The sequence below is a fragment of the Triticum urartu genome, chromosome 5 (assembly GCF_003073215.2).
Source record: "Triticum urartu cultivar G1812 chromosome 5, Tu2.1, whole genome shotgun sequence".
In the NCBI taxonomy this organism is placed as follows: Eukaryota; Viridiplantae; Streptophyta; class Magnoliopsida; order Poales; family Poaceae; genus Triticum; species Triticum urartu.
Genome location: NC_053026.1, coordinates 410,403,243 through 410,420,760, shown reverse-complemented (window position 1 = coordinate 410,420,760; position 17,518 = coordinate 410,403,243).

Sequence of the window (17,518 nt, the reverse complement as noted above, 5' to 3'; positions counted from 1 at the left end):
GCACATAAATGCATTGAAAACTCATTTAATGCATAAAATGGGACAAAATTTGTACCACGACATGTTGATGCTGCTCTATGATAGCATGCCAAGTTTCATGAATTTTAGACGAGTTTTGGGTTTACTGGAATTTAAAAACCAGGCATCTCAATGTTTTGTCGGCAATCAACGGTGACCTGGTGTTTGAAATTCATTCCCATTTCTTGCATGGGACCTAAGTATGCACCCAAGGACACATATTTGATTTTTCAACCAATTTATATGCACCAGAGAATGTGCATGTAGTTGAAATTTGAATTATGCACATAAATGCATTAAAAACTTAGTTAATGCTTACAAATGTCCAAACAAACCCAGAAAAATCACATAAATTCACACAACACTACTGTCGTTCTATGTTGACACGTGGAAAACATTTGAAAGCAATAAGAGGCAATGGATATCGTTTCATCCCCAAAGGTGGGATGTTCCCTACCGAATACCATCATGCTTGTTGTGAGAAGCTTCGGTTTGTGAGAAGCATATACCCAAACCTGCCCCAAATGGGACAAAATTTGTACGATGACATGTTGATGCCGCTCTATGATAGCATGCCAAGTTTCATTAATTTCACACAAGTTTTGGATTTACTGGAATGTGAAAACCAGGCATCTGAATGTTTTGCCGGCAATCAACGGTGCCCTAGTGTTTGAAATTCATTCCCATTTCTTGCATGGGACCTAATCATGCACCCAAGGACACATATTTGATTTTTCGACCAATTTATATGCACCGAAGCATGTGCATGTTGTTGAAATTTGAATTATGCACATAAATGCATTGAATAATTAGTTAATGCATAAAAATGTCCAAATGAACCCAGAAAAATGACAAAAATTCACACAACACTCCCGTCATTCTATGTTGACACGTGAAAAACATTTGAAAGCAATAAAGGCTATGGATATCGTTTCATATCCAAAGGTGGGACGTTCCCTACCGAAAACCATCATGCTTGTTGTGAGAAGCTCCGGTTTGTGAGAAGCATATACCCAAACCTGCCCCAAATGGGACAAAATTTGTACCACGACATGTTGATGCCGCTCTATGATAGAATGCCAAGTTTCATGAATTTCACACAAGTTTTGGATTTACTGGAATTTAAAAACCAGGCATCTCAATGTTTTGCCGGCAATCAACGGTGCCCTGTTGTTTGAAATTCATTCCCATTTCTTGCATGGGACCTAACCATGCACGAAAGGACAAATATTTGATTTTTCAACTAATTTATATACACTGGAGCATGTGCGTGTAGTTCAAATTTGAATTATGCACATAAATGCATTGAAAACTCATTTAATGCATAAAAATGTCCAAACGAACCCCGAAAAATCAAAAAAATTCAGACAACACTCCTGCTATTTTATGTTGACACGAGGAAAAAATTTGAAAGAAATAAGGGGAAATGAATATCGTTTTGTTCCCAAAGGTGCGACGTTCCCTACTGAAAACCATCATGCTTGTTGTGAGAAGCACCGGTTTGTGAGAAGCATATACCCAAACCTGCCTCAAATGGAAAAAAAATTGTACCACGGCATGTTGATGCCGCTCCATGATAGCATGCCAAGTTTCATGAATTTCAGACGAGTTTCCTATTTACTAGATTTTAAAAACCTGGCATCTCAATGTTTTACCGGCAATCAACGGTGCCCTCGTGTTTGAAATTCATTCCCATTTCTTGCATGGGACCTAAGCATGCACCCAAGGACACATATTTGTTTTTTAACCAATTTATATGCACTAGAGCATATGAATGTGGTTCGAATTTGAATTATGCACATAAATGCATTGAAAACTCATTTAATGCATAAAATTGTCCAAATGAACCCCGAAAAATCACAATAATTGACACAACACTCCTATTGTTCTATGTTGACACGAGAAAAAAATTAGAAAGAAATGAGAGGCAATGGATATCGTTTCGTCCCCAAAGGTGGGACGTTCCCTATCGAAAACCATCATGCTTGTTGTGAGAAGCTCCAGTTTGTGAGAAGCATATACCCAAACCTGCCCCAAATGGGACAAAATTTGTACCATGGCATGCTGACGCCGCTCCAAGATAGCATGCCAAGTTTCATGAATTTTAGACAAGTTTTGGATTTACTAGAATTTAAAAACCAGGCATCTCAATATTTTGTCGGCAATCAACGGTGTCCTGGTGTTTGAAATTCATTCCCATTTCTTGCATGGGACCTAAGCATGCACCCAAGGACACATATTTGATTTTTCCACCAAATTATATGCACCGGAGCATGTGCATGTAGTTCAAATTTTAATTATGCACATAAATGCATTGAAAACTTAGTTAATGCATAAAAATGTCCAAACGAACCCAGAAAAATCACAAAAATTCACACAACACTCATGTCGTTCTATGTTGACACGTGAAAAACATTTCAAAGCAATAAAGGCAATGGATATCGTTTCATCCCCAAAGGTGGGACGTTCCCTACCGAAAACCATCATGCTTGTTGTGAGAAGCTCCGGTTTGTGAGAAGCATATACCCAAACCTGCCCCAAATGGGACAAAATTTGTAGAATGACATGTTGTTGCCGCTCCATGATAGCATGCCAAGTTTCATGAATTTCAGACGAGTTTTGGATTTACTAGAATCTAAAAACCATGCATCTCAATGTTTTGCCGGCAATCAACGATGCCCCGGTGTTTGAAATTCATTCCTATTTATTGTATGGGACCTAAGGATGCACCCAAGGACACATATTTGTTTTTTCAACCAATTTATATGAACTGGAGCATGTGCATGTAGTTCAAATTTGAATTATGCACATAAATGCATTGAAAACTCATTTAATGCATAAAATGGGACAAAATTTGTACCACGACATGTTGATGCTGCTCTATAATAGCATGCTAAGTTTCATGAATTTCAGACGAGTTTTAGATTTACTGGAATTTAAAAACCAGGCATCTCAATGTTTTACCGGCAATCAATGGTGCCCTTGTGTTTGAAATTCATTCCCATTTCTTGCATGGGACCTAAGCATGCACCCAAGGACAAATATTTGATTTTTCAACCAATTTATATAAACTGGAGCATGTGCATGTAGTTCAAATTTGAATTATGCACATAAATGCATTGAAAACTCATTTAATGAATAAAAATGTCCAAACGAACCCTAAAAAATCAAAAAAATTCACACAACACTCCTGCTGTTTTATGTTGACACGAGGAAAAAATTTGAAAGAAATAAGAGGAAATGGATATCGTTTCATTCCCAAAGGTGGGACGTTCCCTACTGAAAACCATTATGCTTATTGTGAGAAGTTCCAGTTTGTGAGAAGCATATACCCAAACCTGCCCCAAATGGCACAACATTTGTACCATGGCATGTTGATGCCGCTCCATGATAGCATGCCAAGTTTCATGAATTTTAGACGAGTTTTGTATTTTCTAGAATTTAAAACCTGACATCTCAATGTTTTGCCTGCAATCAACGGTGCCCTAGTATTTGATATCCATTCCCATTTTTTGCATGGGACCTAAGCATGCACCCAAGGACACATATTTGATTTTTCAACCAATTTATATGCACCGGCGCATGTGCGTGTAGTTGAAATTTGAATTATTCACATAAATGCATTGGAAACTTAGTTAATGCATAGAAATGTCCAAACAAACCCCGAAAAATCACAAAAATTCACACGACACTCCTGTTGTTCTATGTTGACACGTGAAAAACATTTGAAAGCAATAAGAGGCAATGGATATCATTTCATCCCCAAAGGTGGGACGTTCCCTACCGAAAACCATCATGCTTGTTATGAGAAGCTCCGGTTTGTGAAAAGCATATACCCAAACCTGCCCCAAATGGGACAAAATTTGTACCACGACATGTTGATGCCGCTCCATGATAGCATGCCAAGTTTCATGAATTTCATACAAGTTTTGGATTTACTAGAATTTAAAAACCAGGCATCTCAATGTTTTGCCAGCAATCAACGGTGCCCTAGTGTTTGAAATTCATTCCCGTTTCTTGCAAGGGACCTAAGCATGCACCCAAGGACACATATTTGATTTTTCAACCAATTTATATGCACTGGAGCATGTGCATGTGGTTCAATTTGAATTATGCACATAAATGTATTGAAAACTCATTTAATGCATAAAAATGTCCAAACGAACCCTAAAAAATCACAAAAATTCACACAACACTCCTGATGTTTTATGTTGACACGAGGAAAAAATTTGAAAGAAATAAGAGGAAATGGATATCGTTTCATTCCAAAAGGTGGGACGTTCCCTACTAAAAACCATTATGCTTATTGTGAAAAGCTCCGGTTTGTGAGAAGCATATACCCAAACCTGCCCCAAATGACACATATTTGATTTTTCCACCAATTTATATGCACCGGAGCATGTGCATGTAGTTCAAATTTTAATTATGCACATAAATGCATTGAAAACTTAGTTAGTGCATAAAAATGTCCAAACGAACCCAGAAAAATCACAAAAATTCACACAACACTCATGTCGTTCTATGTTGACACGTGAAAAACATTTCAAAGCAATAAAGGCAATGGATATCGTTTCATCCCCAAAGGTGGGACGTTCCCTACCGAAAACCATCATGCTTGTTGTGAGAAGCTCCGGTTTGTGAGAAGCATATACCCAAACCTGCCCCAAATGGGACAAAATTTGTAGAACGGCATGTTGTTGCCGCTCCATGATAGCATTCCAAGTTTCATGAATTTCACACGAGTTTTGGATTTACTAGAATCTGAAAACCATGCATCTCAATGTTTTGCCGGCAATCAACGATGCCCCGGTGTTTGAAATTCATTCACATTTCTTGTATGGGACCTAAGGATGCACTCTAGGACACATATTTGATTTTTCAACCAATTTATATGCACTGGAGCATGTGCATGTAGTTCAAATTTGAATTATGCACATAAATGCATTGAAAACTCATTTAATGCATAAAATGGGACAAAATTTGTACCACGACATGTTGATGCCGCTCTATGATAGCATGCCAAGTTTCAAGAATTTCAGACGAGTTTTAGATTTATTGGAATTTAAAAACCAGGCATCTCAATGTTTTACCGGCAATCAATGGTGCCCTTGTGTTTGAAATTCATTCCCATTTCTTCCATGGGACCTAAGCATGCACCCAAGGACAAATATTTGATTTTTCAACCAATTTATATACACTGGAGCATGTGCATGTAGTTCAAATTTGAATTATGCACATAAATGCATTGAAAACTCATTTAATGAATAAAAATGTCCAAACGAACCCTGAAAAATCACAGAAATTCACACAACACTCCTGCTGTTTTATGTTGACACGAGGAAAAAATTTGAAAGAAATAAGAGGAAATGGATATTGTTTCATTCCCAAAGGTGGGACGTTCCCTACTGAAAACCATTATGCTTATTGTGAGAAGCTCCGGTTTGTGAGAAGCATATACCCAAACCTGCCCCAAATGGCACAACATTTGTACCATGGCATGTTGATGCCGCTCCATGATAGCATGCCAAGTTTCATGAATTTCAGACGAGTTTTGTATTTTCTAGAATTTAAAACCTGACATCTCAATGTTTTGTCGGCAATCAACGGTGCCCTAGTATTTGATATCCATTCCCATTTCTTGCATGGGACCTAAGCATGCACCCAAGGACACATATTTGTTTTTTCAACCAATTTATATGCACTGGAGCATGTGCATGTGGTTCAAATTTGAATTATGCACATAAATGCATTGAAAACTCATTAATGCATAAAATTGTCAAAATCAAGCCCGAAAAATCACAATAATTCACACAACACTCCTATTGTTCTATGTTGACACGACAAAAAAATGGAAACAAATGAGAGGCAATGGATATCGTTTCGTCCCCAAAGGTGGGGCGTTCCCTATCGAAAACCATCATGCTTATTGTGAGAAGCTCCAGTTTGTGAGAAGCATATACCCAAACCTGCCCCAAATGGGACAAAATTTGTACAACGACATGTTGATGCCGCTCCATGATAGCATGCCAAGTTTCATGAATTATAGACGAGTTTTGGATTTACTAGAATTTAAAAACCAGGCATCTCAATGTTTTGCCGGCAATCAATGGTGCCCTAGTGTTTGAAATTCATTCCCATTTCTTGCATGGGACCTAAGCATGCACCCAAGGACACATATTTGATTTTTCAACCAATTTATATGCACTGGAGCATGTGCATGTGGTTCAATTTGAATTATGCACATAAATGCATTGAAAACTCATTTCATGCATAAAAATGTCCAAAAGAACCCCGAAAAATCACAAAAATTCACACAACACTTCTTTTGTTCTATGTTGACACGACAAAAAAATTTGAAAGCAATAAGAGGCAATGAGCAATAAGAGCAATGGATATCGTTTCATCCCCAAAGGTGGGACGTTCCCTACCGAAAACCATCATGCTTGTTATGAGAAGCTCCGGTTTGTGAGAAGCATATACCCAAACCTGCCCCAAATGGGACAAAATTTGTACCACGGCATGTTGATGCCGCTCCATGATAGCATGCCAAGTTTCATGAATTTCAGACGAGTTTTGATTTACTAGAATTTAAAAACCAGGCATCTCAATGTTTTGCCGGCAATCAACGGTGCCCTGGTGTTTGAAATTCATTCCCATTTCTTGCATGGGACCTAAGCATGCACCCAAGGACACATATTTGATTTTTCAACCAATTTATATGCACTGGAGCATGTGCATGTAGTTCAAATTTGAATTATGCACATAAATGCATTGAAAACTCAGTTAATGCATAAAAATGTCCAAACGAACCCGAAAAATCACAAAAATTCACACAACACTCCTTGTTCTATGTTGACACGAGAAAAAATTTGAAAGCAATAAGAGGCAATGGATATCGTTTCGTCCCCAAAGGTGGGACGTTCCCTACCGAAAACCATCATGCTTGTTGTGAGAAGCTCCGGTTTGTGAGAAGCATATACCCAAACCTGCCCCAAATGGGACAAAATTTGTACCAAGGCATGTTGATGCGCTCCATGATAGCATGCCAAGTTTCATGAATTTCAGACGAGTTTGGATTTACTAGAATTTAAAAACCCAGGCATCTCAATGTTTTGCCGGCAATCAACGGTGCCCCGGTGTTTGAAATTCATTCCCTTTTCTTGCATGGGACCTAAGCATGCACCCAAGGTCGCAGGTTTGATTTTTCAACCAATGTATATGCATTGGAGCATGTGCATGTAGTTCAAATTTGAATTATGCACATAAAATGCATTGAAAACTCAGTGTAATGCATAAAAATGTCCAAAAGAACCCGAAAAATCACAAAAACTCACACAACACTCCTGTTGTTCTATGTTGACATGAGAAAAAAATTGGAAAGCAATAAGAGGCAATGGATATCGTTTCGTCCCCAAAGGTGGGATGTTCCCTACCGAAAACCATCATGCTTGTTGTGAGAAGCTCCGGTTTGTGAGAAGCATATACCCAAACCTTCCCCAAATGGGACAAAATTTGTACCACGGCATGTTGATGCCGCTCCATGATAGCATGCCAAGTTTCTTGAATTTCAGACGAGTTTTGGATACTTTAGAATTTAAAAACCAGGCATCTCAATGTTTTGTTGGCAATCAACGGTGCCAGTGTTTGAAATTCATTCCATTTCTTGCATGGGACCTAAGCATGCACCCAAGGACATATATTGATTTTTCAACCAATTTATATGCACCGGAGCATGTGCGTGTAGTAGAAATTTGAATTATTCACATAAATGCATTGGAAACTTAGTTAATACATAAAAATGTCCAAACGAACGCCGAAAAATCACAAAACTCACACAACACTCCTGTTGTTTTATGTTGACACGTGAAAAACATTGAAAGCAATAAGATGCAATGGATATCATTTCATCCCCAAAGGTGGGACGTTCCCTACCGAAAATCATCATGCTTGTTATGAGAAGCTCCGGTTTGTGAGAAGCATATACCCAAACCTGCCGCCAAATGGGACAAAATTTGTACCACGCATGTTGATGCCGCTCCATGATAGCATGCCAAGTTTCATGAATTTCAGACGAGTTTTGGATTTACTAGAATTTAAAAACCAGGCATCTCAATGTTTTGCCGGCAATCAACGGTGCCCTGGTGTTTGAAATTCATTCCCATTTCTTGCATGGGACCTAAGCATGCACCCAAGGACAAATATTTTCAACCGATTTTTCAACCAATTTATATGCATTGGAGCATGTGCATATAGTTCAAATTTGAATTATGCACATAAATGCATTGAAAAATCAGTTAATGCATAAAAATGTCCAAACAAACCCCGAAAAATCACAGAAATTCACACAACACTCCTGTTGTTCTATGTTGACATGACAAAAAAATTTGAAAGCAGTAAGAGGCAATGGATTTTGTTTCGTCCCCAAAGATGGGACGTTCCCTACCGAAAACCATCATGCTTGTTGTGAGAAGCTCCGGTTTGTGAGAGGCATATACCCAAACCTACCCCAAAATGGGACAAAATTTGTACCATGGCATGTCGATGCCGCTCCATGATAGCATGCCAAGTTTCATGAATTTCAGACGAGTTTTGGATTTACTAGAATTTAAAAACCAGTCATCTCAATGTTTTGCCGGCAATCAACGGTGCCCTAGTGTTTGAAATTCATTCCCATTTCTTGCATGGGACCTCAGCATGCACCCAAGGACACATATTTGATTTTTCAACCAATTTATATGCACTGGAGCATGTGCATGTGGTTCAATTTGAATTATGCACATAAATGCATTGAAAACTCATTTAATGCATAAAAATGTCCCGACAAACCCCGAAAAATCACAGAAATTCACACAACACTCCTGCTGTTTTATGTTGACATGACAAAAAATTTGAAAGAAATAAGAGGAAATGGATATCGTTTCATTCCCAAAGGTGGGACGTTCCCTACTGAAAACCATTATGCTTATTGTGAGAAGCTCCGGTTTGTGAGAAGCATATACCCAAACCTGCCCCAAATGGGACAAAATTTGTACCACGATATGTTGATGCCGCTCCATGATAGCATGCCAAGTTTCATGAATTTCAGACGAGTTTTGGATTTACTAGAATTTAAAAACTAGGCATCTCAATGTTTTGCCGGCAATCAATGGTGCCCTAGTGTTTGAAATTCAATCCCATTTCTTGCATGGGACCTCAGCATGCACCCAAGGACACATATTTGATTTTTCAACCAATTTATATGCACTGGAGGATGTGCATGTGGTTCAATTTGAATTATGCACATAAATGCATTGAAAACTCATTTAATGCATAAAAATGTCCCGACAAACCCCGAAAAATCACAAAAACTCACACAACACTCCTGTTGTTCTATGTTGACACGACAAAAAAATTGGAAAGCAATAAGAGGCAATGGATATCGTTTCGTCCCCAAAGGTGGGACGTTCCCTACAGAAAACCATCATGCTTGTTGTGAGAAGCTCCGGTTTGTGAAAAGCATATACCCAAAGCTACCCCCAAATAGGACAAAATTTGTACCATGGCATGTCGATGCCGCTCCATGATAGCATGCCAAGTTTCATGAATTTCAGACGAGTTTTGGATTTACTAGAATTTAAAAACCAGGCATCTCAATGTTTTGCCGGCAATCAACGGTGCCCTGGTGTTCGAAATTCATTCCCATTTCTTGCATGGGACCTAAGCATGCACACAAGGACAAATATTTTCAAAATTTATATACACTGGAGCATGTGCATGTATTTCAAATTTGAATTATGCACATAAATGCATTAAAAACTCATTTAGTGCATAAAAATGTCCAAACAAACCCCGAAAAATCACAAAAAGTCACACAACACTCCTGTTGTTCTATGTTGACACGAGAAAAAAATGAATAAGAGGCAATGGATATCGTTTCGTCCCCAAAGGTGGGACACTCCATACCAAAAACCATCATGCTCGTTGTGAGAAGCTCCGGTTTGTGAGAAGCATATAACCAAACCTACCCCAAATGGGAAAAAATTTGCACCATGACAGGTTAATGCCGCTCCATGATAGCATGCCAAGTTTCATGAATTTCAGACGAGTATCGGATTGACTAGAATTTAAAAACGAGACATCAAAACGTATTGCCGGCAATCAACGGTGCCCCGGTGTTTGAAATTAATTCCCATTTCTTGCATGGGACCTAAGCATGCACCCAAGGACACATATTTGATTTTTCAACCAATTTATATGCACTGGAGCATGTGCATGTGGTTCAATTTGAATTATGCACATAAAATACATTGAAAACTCAGGTAATGCATAAAAATGTCCAAAAGAACCCCGAAAAATCACAAAAACTCACACAACGCTCCTGTTGTTCTATGTTGACATGACAAAAAAATTTGAAAGCAATAAGAGGCAATGGATTTTGTTTCGTCCCCAAAGAACCAAATTCATTTTTATAAAATATTAGGACATATTTAATGCACAATTGACAAAATGATTGGGTGTCAAAATTTTGATCCAACTCTCGGTGAAAAAGACAAATTCCCGCCGATTCAGCTGGAAGCGGGTCAAATTTGAACTGCAGCTGCCTCATAGTTTGCTATTTATTTTTTCCAAAAATCATTTCTAGGTACATAAGTACCTATTTAATCAGAGAAACACCAAAAAAATTCCAAGATTCAACCACTAGCTAGGAACGGTCAAGCCCGCCGTTTTGACCGCATTTTGAAACGGGCATAAAAAATTCAAAAAAAAATCAAAAAATTGGAAAACCTTCGCATTGTGTCATTATATGTGACCAAGTTTCCAGGAAAAATAATAAACTTGTAATACGGAAATTATTTTAGAAAAGTGTTCTCATAAATGAGCTATCATGTGTGAAGATTCATGGATTTCAACCCAAACGCTCAATCTCATGGTCACATTCATGGCATAGTTTGTTCAAATGATCTCATATTGTGCACAAGGGTGCATCTTGGAATTACAAACAATGTTGCCAAAGGGAGTTTTCATTTTCTTTGCACGGAAAATTCATTTTCCATTTTCGAGTGCCCGAAATGAGGTTTTTTTGTGAAGGACCTACCATATATTTGTTGCAAAATTGTACCAAATCATTTTTATAAAATATTAGGACATATTTAATGCACAATTGACAAAATGGGGTGTCAAAAGTTTTGATCCACCTCTGGTGAAAAAGACAAATTCCCGCCGATTCAGCTGGAAGCGGGTCAAATTTGAACTGCAGCTGCCTCATAGTTTGCTATTTATTTTTTCCAAAAATCATTTCTAGGTACATAAGTACCTATTTAATAGAGAAACACCAAAAAAATTCCAAGATTCAACCACTAGCTAGGAACTGTCAAGCCCGCTGTTTTGACCGCATTTTGAAACGGGCATAAAAAATTCAAAAAAAAATCAAAAAATTGGAAAACCTTCGCATTGTGTCATTATATGTGACCAAGTTTCCAGGAAAAATAATAAACTTGTAATACGGAAATTATTTTAGAAAAGTGTTCTCATAAATGAGCTATCATGTGTGAAGATTCATGGATTTCAACCCAAACGCTCAATCTCATGGTCACATTCATGGCATAGTTTGTTCAAATGATCTCATATTGTGCACAAGGGTGCATCTTGGAATTACAAACAATGTTGCCAAAGGGAGTTTTCATTTTCTTTGCACGGAAAATTCATTTTCCATTTTTCGAGTGCCCGAAATGAGTTTTTTGTTGTGAAGGACCTACCTATATATTTGTTGCAAAATTGTACCAAATCATTTTTATAAAATATTAGGACATATTTAATGCACAATTGACAAAATGGTGGTGTCAAAAGTTTTGATCCACCTCTGGGTGAAAAAGACAAATTCCCGCCGATTCAGCTAGAAGCGGGTCAAATTTGAACTGCAGCTGCCTCATAGTTTGCTATTTATTTTTTCCAAAAATCATTTCTAGGTACATAAGTACCTATTTAATCAGAGAAACACCAAAAAAATTCCAAGATTCAACCACTAGCTAGGAACGGTCAAGCCCGCCGTTTTGACCGCATTTTGAAACGGGCATAAAAAATTCAAAAAAAATCAAAAAATTGGAAAACCTTCGCATTGTGTCATTATATGTGACCAAGTTTCCAGGAAAAATAATAAACTTGTAATACGGAAATTATTTTAGAAAAGTGTTCTCATAAATGAGCTATCATGTGTGAAGATTCATGGATTTCAACCCAAACGCTCAATCTCATGGTCACATTCATGGCATAGTTTGTTCAAATGATCTCATATTGTGCACAAGGGTGCATCTTGGAATTACAAACAATGTTGCCAAAGGGAGTTTTCATTTTCTTTGCACGGAAAATTCATTTTCCATTTTTTGAGTGCCCGAAATGAGATTTTTTTTGTGAAGGACCTACTATATATTTGTTGCAAAATTGTACCAAATCATTTTTATAAATTAGGACATATTTAATGCACAATAGACAAAATGGTTGGGTGTCAAAAGTTTTGATCCACCTCTGGTGAAAAAGACAAATTCCCGCCGATTTCAGTTGGAAGCGGGTCAAATTTGAACTGCAGCTGCCTCATAGTTTGCTATTTATTTTTTTCCAAAAATCATTTCTAGGTACATAAGTATCTATTTAATCAGAGAAACATCAAAAGTTTTCCAAGATTCAACCACTAGCTAGGAACGGTCAAGCCCGCCGTTTTGACCGCATTTTGAAACGGGCATAAAAAATTCAAAAAAAATCAAAAAATTGAAACCTTCACATGTGTCATTATATGTGACCAAGTTTCCAGGAAAAATAATAAACTTGTAATACGGCAATTATTTTAAAAAAGTGTTCTCAGAAATGAGCTATCAAGTGTGAAGATTCATGGCTTTCAAGCCAAATGATCAATCTTATGGCCACATTCATGGCATAGTTTGTTCAAATGATCTCATATTGTGCACAAGGGTGCATATTGGAATGGCAAACAATGTTGCCTAAGGGAGTTTTCATTTTCTTTGGACGAAAAAATCATTTTCCATTTTCTGAGTGCCTGAAATGAGTTTTTTTTGTGAAGGACCTACCATATATTTGTTGCAACATTGGACCAAATCAATTTTTATAAAATACTAGGCCATATTTAATGCACAATTGACAAAATGGTTGGGTGCCAAAAGTTTTGATCCACCTCTGGTGAAAAAGACAAATTCCCGCCGATTCAGTAGGAAGCGGGTCAAATTTGAACTGCAGCTGCCTCATAGTTTGCTCTTTATTTTTTCCAAAAATCATTTCTAGGTAAAATAAGTATCTATAATCAGAATACATGGTGATGGCGATACATTCGAGGTTTGGATGGTGGCCCAGGGCCCCAACTCCAAAGCGCGTGCTCGCATGCCCCGCCGCGTGGTCACCGCGTGACCGTGGTGTTGCCATGCGTTCTGGGCAGCCTAGGCATGTCTAGTGGGTTGGGCACTCCCAGGTAGGCTAGGAAGAAAATACAACATAAGAATCTCACGAGGAGACCGATCGATGCTCAAACATGAATTAGCAACCAAGTGTTTGATTTGCAGTACGGGAAAATGCACATGGCCAATGGGCGTGAGTTTTGGCTGAGGATGATCAGTTACTAAAGAAGACCGTCTTCACAAATTTTCACCTCAAAAGGAGGAGCCTAGGTGGTACTTGCTTTACAAAGTACCACACTGGACCATAAAAACGAAATGTTTGAAGCTGGGCTCAAAAATAAATGAATGTATTGAGTGGCATTTGGTGAAGGATGGTTATTGGGCATAGGAAACCACTGTAGAAAATGATACCATTTGGACATGCCAAAAGTGGTACTTCCTTCACAAACTGTTGTTCTGAACAGAATAGGAAAATGAATATTTGAATTATTTTTGAACTAGGAAAGGAAGGTTTTTACATATTCGACGAAGATATGACCAAAGAATTTATGAGAATTTTTTGGGGAATTTTGGGAAATGATAGAAATATAGGTTGCTTCACAAACCTAGGGCAAAAACTGCCACATGACATGACACATAGGCAAAACTGATGAAATGCGGTCAAAACGGCGGGAATGACCGTTCCTAGCTAGTGGTTGAATCTTGGAATTTTTTTGGTGTTTCTCTGATTAAATAGGTCCTTATGTAACTATAAATGATTTTTGGAAAAAATAAATAGCAAACTATGAGACAGCAGCAGTTCAAATTTGACCCGCTTCCAACTGAATCGGCGGAAATTTGTCTTTTTCACGAGAGGTGGATCAAATTTTTTTACACCCAACCATTTTGTAAATTGTGCATTAAATATGGCCTAGTATTTTATAAAAATGATTTGGTCCAATTTTGCAACAATTATTTGGTAGTTCCTTCACAAAAAAACCTCCTTTCGGGCACTCGAAAAATGGAAAATGGTTTTTTCATCCAACGAAAATGAAAACTTCCTTAGACAACATTGTTTGCCATTCCAATATACACTCTTGTGCACAATATGAGATCATTTGAACAAACTATGCCATGGATGTGGCCATAAGATTGATCATTTGGCTTGAAAGCCATTGATCTCCACACATGATAGCTCGTTTCTGAGAACACTTTTTTATAATAATTGCCGTATTACAAGTTTGTTATTTTTCCTAGGAACTTGGCCACATATGATGACACAATGCGAAGGTTTCCCAATTTTTTGATTTTTTTTGAATTTTTTATGCCCGTTTCAAAATGCGGTCAAAACAGCGGGAATGACCGTTCCTAGCTAGTGGTTGAATCTTGGAATTTTTTTTGGTGTTTCTCTGATTAAATAGGTCCTTATGTAACTATAAATGATTTTTGGAAAAAATAAATAGCAAAATATGAGGCAGCTGCAGTTCAAATTTGACCCGCTTCCAACTGAATCGGCGGAAATTTGTCTTTTTCACGAGAGGTGGATCAAATTTTTTTACACCCAACCATTTTGTCAATTATGCATTAAATATGGCCTAGTATTTTATAAAAATGATTTGGTCCAATTTTGCAACAATTATTTGGTAGTTCCTTCACAAAAAAACCTCCTTTCGGGCACTCAAAAAATGGAAAATGGTTTTTTCATCCAACGAAAATGAAAACTTCCTTAGACAACATTGTTTGCCATTCCAATATGCACTCTTGTGCACAATATGAGATCATTTGAACAAACTATGCCATGGATGTGGCCATAAGATTGATCATTTGGGTTGAAAGCCATTGATCTCCACACATGATAGCTCGTTTCTGAGAACACTTTTTTATAATAATTGCCGTATTACAAGTTCGTTATTTTTCCTGGGAACTTGGCCACATATGATGACACAATGCGAAGGTTTCCCAATTTTTTGATTTTTTTTGAATTTTTTATGCCCGTTTCAAAATGCGGTCAAAACGACGGGAATGACCGTTCCTAGCTAGTGGTTGAATCTTGGAATTTTTTTGGTGTTTTTCTAATTAAATAGGTCCTTATGTAACTATAAATGATTTTTTGAAAAAAATAAATAGCAAACTATGAGGCAGCTGCAGTTCAAATTTGACCCGCTTCCAACTGAATCGGCGGAAATTTGTCTTTTTCACGAGAGGTGGATCAAATTTTTTTACACCCAACCATTTTGTCAATTGTGCATTAAATATGGCCTAGTATTTTATAAAAATGATTTGGTCCAATTTTGCAACAATTATTTGGTAGTTCCTTCACAAAAAAACCTCCTTTCGGGCACTCGAAAAATGGAAAATGGTTTTTTCGTCCAACGAAAATGAAAACTTCCTTAGACAACATTGTTTGCCATTCCAATATGCACTCTTGTGCACAATATGAGATCATTTGAACAAACTATGCCATGGATGTGGCCATAAGATTGATCATTTGGCTTGAAAGCCATTGATCTCCACACATGATAGCTCGTTTCTGAGAACACTTTTTTATAATAATTGCCGTATTACAAGTTTGTTATTTTTCCTGGGAACTTGGCCACATATGATGACACAATGCGAAGGTTTCCCAATTTTTTGATTTTTTTTGAATTTTTTATGCCCGTATCAAAATGCGGTCAAAACGGCGGGAATGACCGTTCCTAGCTAGTGGTTGAATCTTGGAATTTTTTTGGTCTTTCTCTGATTAAATAGATACTTATGTACCTAGAAATGATTTTTGGAAAAAATAAATAGCAAACTATGAGGCAGCTGCAGTTCAAATTTGACCCGCTTCCAACTGAATCGGCGGAAATTTGTCTTTTTCACGAGAGGTGGATCAAAACTTTTTGCACCCAACCATTTGGTCAATTTTGCATTTAATATGGACTAGTATTTTATAAAAATGATTTGGTCCAATTTTGCAACAATTATTTGGGAGGTCCTTCACAAAAAAACCTCCTTTTGGGCACTCGAAAAATGAAAAATGGTTTTTTCGTACAAAGAAAATGAAAACTTCCTTAGGCAACATTGTTTGCCATTCCAATATACACCCTTGTGCACAATATGAGATCATTTGAACAAACTATGCCATGAATGTGGCCATAAGATTGATCATTTGGCTTGAAAGCCATTGATCTCCATACATGATAGCTCGTTTCTGAGAACACTTTTTTAAAATAATTGCCGTATTACAAGTTTGTTATTTTTCCTGGGAACTTGGCCACATATAATGACACAATGCGAAGGTTTCCCAATTTTTTGATTTTTTTTAAAAAATTTATGCCCGTTTCAAAATGCGGTCAAAACGGCGGGAATGACTGTTCCTAGCTAGTGGTTGAATCTTGGAATTTTTTTGGTGTTTCTCTGATTAAATAGATACTTATGTACCTAAAAATGATTTTTGGAAAAAATAAAGAGCAAACTACAAGGCAGCTACAGTTCAAATTTGACCCACTTCCGGCTGAATCGGCGGAAATTTGTCTTTTTCATGAGAGGGGGATCAAATCTTTTTACACCCAACCATTTGGTCAATTGTGCATTAAATATGGCCTAGTATTTTATAAAAATGATTTGGTCCAATTTTGCAACAATTATTTGGGAGGTCTTTCACAAAAAAACTTATTTTGGACACTCAAAAAAATGGAAAATTGTTTTTTCATGCAAAAGAAATAAAAACTCCCCTTGTCAATGTTGTTTGCCAATCTAAGATGAAACTTGTGCAAAATATGACATCATTTGAACAAATATTAGATAGGTCTTTTATAATAAAACTCATTTTAAGCATTGAAAAATGGAATGAAAAATTTGTATGTAATCAATCACGACCAATTTATATGGTCAAAAAATCGTCAAACTGTTTGGTGCGCTCTGATTGGTCCATAGGCATATCACGCGGATCATGCATCAACCACCGTCAGATGCTTCTGGATCCAACGGCAGCCCTCACCCCCTCACCCTCTCACCCAAACCCTAGCTTCCCCGATCCACTCCTCTCCCCCGATCCACTCTCCCACCCAAACCCTAGCTTCCCCGATCCACTCTCCCCCTCTCGTCCCATAGCCGCCACCCCCAACCCACTCGATCCCCAACCACCCAACCGCCGCCGG